We start from the raw sequence: 6,579 nt of genomic DNA on the forward strand, positions 1-6,579 counted from the left end.
ATTATAGTAAAGACAATTGTGATGTAAATATTATAATGTAAACAATACAACACAATTAACTATATAATAAGTAGTCATTTAATATATTTAATAATAAAAAAAAAACTTATAATTCCTACATGGTATAGATTCAATTTGAAAACAATCAATACATGAGCAATCTTTGAAAACGGCCAACTTTTTAGCATGACAGAATGCTCAATCACAGATAGTAGTTTCAAACCACCAAGACATATGTATAATAAAAATAAATAAGTACCGAGTACATGGAACATTATATATGGGAATGTCTCTCTAATACTGAAACTAAAGAGGCCCCATTATTAAAAAGATAGATACATACATTGTTAACTTTATTGGTCTGACTGTCTGAGTATGGTTTATGCAATGGTGCTACTTTTATCCCGATGTGTTATTTTATTTTCCAATGGGATTGGTAAGCAAAATTATCTACCAATATACTAAAACAGAATTAAAGGGTTCTTTGAATAACACATGGCACATTCTTTAATTGACACGTGTCCTTATTTTTTTATCCAATATTTTAAGTATTTGAGTTAATCTATACTTACGAAATCTACCAATCTATATATAATAAGGTGATAAATTCATTCATAAACAAACAAGAACCCTTGGATGAATTCCATCTTTGATTTAGAACCATTGATTTAGAACCATTAGATCAAATTTAATTATTTTATCTTTCTTAAATGACAATATTAATACTTATACTTTTTATGATTATACAAAAAATACCCCTTTAAATTTAATTTTACGCATGAGCAAGAGTCGTTCCACTATTTGTTGAACCAACAAACGGGTTAGGAGAACCCGAAAATGTTGACTCGCCAACTTTGTTCGTATTTTGGAGACGTTCTTGCAAAAAATTACTCATCCGATCCAGTGACACACTAGGGCTCGTGTCATCAACCCCATTTGGTTTGACTTGTGGCTGTGAAGTGGTGTTCGTCTGACCATGCATCGAGGAAGGAGGAGGTGGCATCGGTTTTGCAAATGAAAAACTAGGGTTTACATTGACAAAATTAGGGTTTTTGGTTTGAGTTTGAGTCTGATTTGAATCGGCTGGACTTTCTGACCCACGACCCGACCCACCAGCAGGTTGAACGGGCTGAGGTGACCCATCAGCCACCCCATGGTGGCCGGCCGGAGCAACAGTGGAGGTGATCGGTGGTTGGGATGAAAAAACAAGGCGGCTAGGGTTTTCATTTTGAACAGCCGTCGTTTTCTCCCCCATAATCTGAATCTGATCGGAATTGATCATGGCAGCCCCACCCCACTCGAATTCGCTGCCATGGCCACCTTATGGTGGCCGGCAGGTGGTTGATTAGCGGCGGCGCATGGTGGTTGCGTGGTGGCATGCTTGCTTTCGGCCAGATTTTGTTGTGAAATCGGTTTATTAAGATCGGAATTGAAAGAATCAGCAACAAAGGATGATGAAGATGATGATCTGAGATTGTAATTGGATCGATTAACAGTGGAAGAAGTCGAATCAAGACCTAGGGTTTTGTGAAGAGAACCGTCGGCCTCAACATCAATCTTTTTCGAATTATTTGGAACTTTTTTACGTTGATTTGGTGATTTTTTTGGCATAGTTAGGATCGGATTTGAACAAGGAACATGGATTGGGATTTCATTTGTAATGATTTTGTGTTTTTGATTCGATTTTTGATGATTTTTGGACCGAAAATTGTGTATGGAAAAAAAATCTCCTTGTTCTTCAGAGAAAACACACGCATTACACCTTCAACATTCTAGGGTTTAGGGTTTAGGGTTTTTTTTTTTTGAATAAAACGGCAAGGCCCTTTGGAATACCATTTATAAAAAGAAACATTTGTACAAAAATACTATGGGCATACCCATAAGGGATTGCATTTACAAGACTTAATGCACATCCCAAACAAAAACACTATTGACTAACACAAAAGCTAAGGTTCTATAAAAGTTTATATTACAAATTAAAAATAAAAATAAAATAGAATTAAACATAAAAAATTAAACTCTTTTCCTTGACATCCAATCTTCCAAATAGCACTTTGTCTTCCGAAATCTTCATAAAAAGCCCATTTGAGATAAAACAATTCGATCCAATACAATCATGAGCCCAGCAAGCCATTTTAATAAGTCCAAAGCAATATACAACCCATAGCCCACTTAGCCAAAAACCGAAGCCCACTATCAAAACTAGCCCATCACCAACCAAAATAAGCAGGCGGGAAATTCTGTTACTAAATTTGACCTTATCAAACTCCCACAACATCAAACAATTCCATCCTATATTTCCATTATCTTCAGAAACAAGACCAAAAAATACTCCAAAAAATGACTGCTTAACTGTTTTAAAACCCTCCCAATATCTATATCCCCATGAAATCAAAGAGAAACACAACCCTCCAAAACTAAACCACCTAAACTTGCAAAAAACTGCATATAGGGTCACTTTACATAAACCCCTGCAGCATCCATAATTCACCTTGAAAACAGCATAAGACTTCCAAAATAAATGCATAACTGGTATATGATCATTACAATACAGCAGATCAGAACATGCAGCCCAAATTACAACCCCATCAACAAAAACAAACCAGAAATCAATGTAACAAAACCAACCCAAAAACCAGCAAAACCACCAAAAATCAACACTCTGCAATTTGCAACTACCTCTCCAAAACATAAACCCATCAAGATTAACAGAAATGCCAAGCCACCAAAACATATAACCAATAATGATGATGACTTCATGAAACTGGCTATCAATAATTCTATAAAGCCATCCATAGAACCTATCAAGATTAACCAACTTCATATAAAGCCTATAACACCACCAACATACCCTTAAAACCAACAACCCACAAAAACAGGTCAACCTATCATAAGACACCCAAAACCAGAACCAAAAAGACACCCAAACACACACAGGACAAACCAGATCTCTGACCCTACATCTACACCAGAGATCCCAAATATAAACAAAAAGAAATGCTTGTATAATATACACTTAAAAAGACCCAAGAATACCAGTTTATGCAAAAACTGATATGGACAACAAGCAAAAAATAACCCAGAGCCCCTTTATCCATGAGGGATAAAGAAGCAAACCAAGAAATTTCCACCTTGTATCTCCAAAAGAATAATAGCAGGAGCACATCCCGTGCAGACTCCTAGTCCTACTCACCACTAAATCTAAGCTAGTTTGGACAAGAATGAAGCTTTTTGACACATATGAAGGGTCACTTACTCATTTTTCTAAACAAAGTATACTTAATTACCCGGTTGTAAAAACTATGGAAGCTTCTGAAAGATGAATGATGAGTGCAACTTATATGGAGGGCCACTTATTCATTTTTCAAAACAAAGTGTACTTAATTACCCGTTCGATACGACCCAGCCAGCTTACCAGCCATTTAGACCCACTTTTCAGACCAGCCATTTAGACCCACTTTTCAAAATTACCCGTATTGACCCATCACCTCACCAACCACTATGACCTGTCAAATTCCAAATGATTTAACTAAAAGAAACTTGAGTCACAAGTACTAAACTTCTCAGACAGAAATGCTGCTATTCAGACAATAAGAAGTCAAGTACATGATAGAGTTTACTAGATAATCTTTTCAGTTCTTTAAATCACTATGACCTGTGAAATTCCATATGTTTTAACTAAAAGAAACATTAAGTCAAGTACATGACATAGTTTACTAGATAATCTACAAGTCAACCAAGCTCGTCATATAATCAGTAAATACTTTTCAAAAAAATATAATCAGTAAATAAGCAGCAAAAACAAGAATCAGTTTACTCAAAGAAGATGATAACAAGAGTTTGGCTAGCCAAATACTTTTCAGTTAACTTCGACCATTAATTTATACAATGTGATTAGCACACCAACAATATAATTTTATAATGGTGGATGGTAATATAAGGGTGTCGGTATCTAGGTTTAGGTATGAAACACTCACATATTAATTTTTTAAACCATAAAAATCATAGGGGCCCAGACAATTATTCATTAAATAAAATATAATAAAATATTAGTATATGAGAGGTTTCACACCTAAGCTTAGGTGAGGGAAATCATTATATTCCCTTTTCCCTTTTATAATATTATATACGCAATCAAGACTGCATTTACGCCTGCTTACCTTGTGGTGGTGTGCAAATTGTGAAGTTTAAGCTGTAATTGTGTAGCAAAAATTCAACAATCCTGTATACAGTTCCTACTTCCCAGTGCCATTAGAATACTTTACTTGCTTCTGGAAAGAAGCTGTTCCTGCCAAAAGTATTCAAAATCGTGCAGATTCGCTACTAGTCATATATTAAAAGCCACGCAGATATCCACTACATGCTTTAGACCAAAATACAAGTTAATTACATGCTTTAAACACCCTTGTACAACATTGCGTAACATAAACAAACGGGTATAGTTCATTACATCCGTGAGCACTAAACACAAAAAGGTAACATACCTAAGATCTAAAATGAAACAAAGTTGAACCTTACTTAATTGTCGACATTATAAGTACGATTTATAGTAAAAGCCCAATTGAACCAACGGGGACTGCGGACGTTCCAAAGATGACAATTAGTGGCCGCTTCGAAGGTATCGAGAATTTGTTTAGAAGTCCACTGGTCGCAGATGGCAGCAGCATCATCAAGGACCAGACTATAGAGGCTTTTGAATGTAGTGTAAACAGAATATTAATTACAAACAAATAAAATGAATAAATTAGATACAGTAGATACAAAACAAACAATAAGAATTGAAATGATAAAATATAATAGATGATAATGAAGATGACAATAATAAAAAGACACAATGAAAAATAATAGTAGTAACACGTTTTTAAATGAATATGCATATCCATCCCATAATAAAACAACAAAAAACACACTTATTTAACCTAAAATCCAAGTAGCCCAAGCTCAAGCTCGACTCCTTCAAGTCGAGCTATTATCGAGCTCAAGCACGGAGGGCCCAAAATCCAAGCTTGAAATGCGTAAAATATCCCGCTCGAGCTTATAAATTAGTATATCTTTTTATTTTCATTATTGTTAGTTTTGAGGTTGTAATTTATAGATATGAATAAAGATCCCATGTACAGTAACTCATGAAAATATGTCTTAGTTTAAAATTATATTCGTCAATTAAATTTAAAGTTATATATTAAATAAGTTTGTGAAGATAATATTGTTACAAGTCCAGTTTGTTAAAGAATATATTAAATATATTAAATATAATATACCCTTTTTAGTCATTTTACCCGATAAGTTGTTAAAGAATGCAAGCAAACAAACACACAAAAAACTGATTATTTGATTATTGCAATATGAAACTATATAATCAAATCCCAACATTATATTCTTGCAACATGATGTGTGGTCGTTGATTATCTGATTATAATTATTCAAAACACATAGTCTTTCTTTGACGCAATCACAAACACCCCCTTATGCAGGGTTTGATTTATTTATTGATACAATGTCACTGTCAATATATTGTCGTGTTGCTTAGTTCTGTTATAGAAGATAATTGACGGACTTTTCAGTTTGGGTAAAAATTGCATTTAACTCTAATTTTTATTATAATCAATCGAAATCACGATAATTTTTATTCTTCCTTTACATATTGTATTGTTTTCACGATTCTCTTTGTTTCCACATTCATACCAGCATTAGCAAAGTCAAATTATCTCAAGTTCATAGAGTTTGAGAAGAAAACGAGGCAAGTTATAAGTCCTATCAAATCAAGATGGAGACTGAGAAGAAGAAGCAATTGGTCTTTACACCTTTGGACTTTCATAACGTTGAGGTGGATCCAATATGTGGTATCGAGCATGCTTTTATACGCATGAGGCTCAAGAATGAGGATTACAGCCTTCCGTTATGTATTCCTATCCATCGCAACACCCTTTTAATGATTCTCGACTATTGTAAAAAACGTGCGAAGATTAAACTCCAACATTATGCGCAATTCCAGCATTCTCCGCAGCACAAGTATCTAACGCAACTCTATTTTATGTCGTCCTAGTATGAAGCTCAACGCAAGAAGCTTAGGGAATTTGACTTCAAATTTCTCCATTCTATCCATTAGTATCCGAATCACAGCGATCGCCGTATTTTGGATATTTTTGTAGTCACAAACTGGACTTGTAACAATATTATCTTCACAAACTTATTTAATATATAACTTTAAATTTAATTGACGAATATAATTTTAAACTAAGACATATTTTCATGAGTTAGTGTACATGGGATCTTTATTCATACCTATAAATTACAACCTCAAAACTAACAAAAATGAAAATAAAAAGATATACTAATTTAATACAGATATCACATTATAAGAGAGTTTGAGGGTGACTAGGTAATTTTGACGCAAAAGAAAAATTACGTTTTGAAACCGTAGGTGTCCACCTGCTTTTAGATTATTGCACGTCAATTATAACAAAAACGTAATAAGTGGTTTTTTAAAAACACCATTAACTGATTATATGCCTTCCTTAATCGTAATAATCTAAAAATCACAACACCACCGCACTCCCAAACACCCCCTAAATCCGT

This window comes from Erigeron canadensis, chromosome 4 (assembly GCF_010389155.1).
Source record: "Erigeron canadensis isolate Cc75 chromosome 4, C_canadensis_v1, whole genome shotgun sequence".
NCBI classification, from domain to species: Eukaryota; Viridiplantae; Streptophyta; class Magnoliopsida; order Asterales; family Asteraceae; genus Erigeron; species Erigeron canadensis.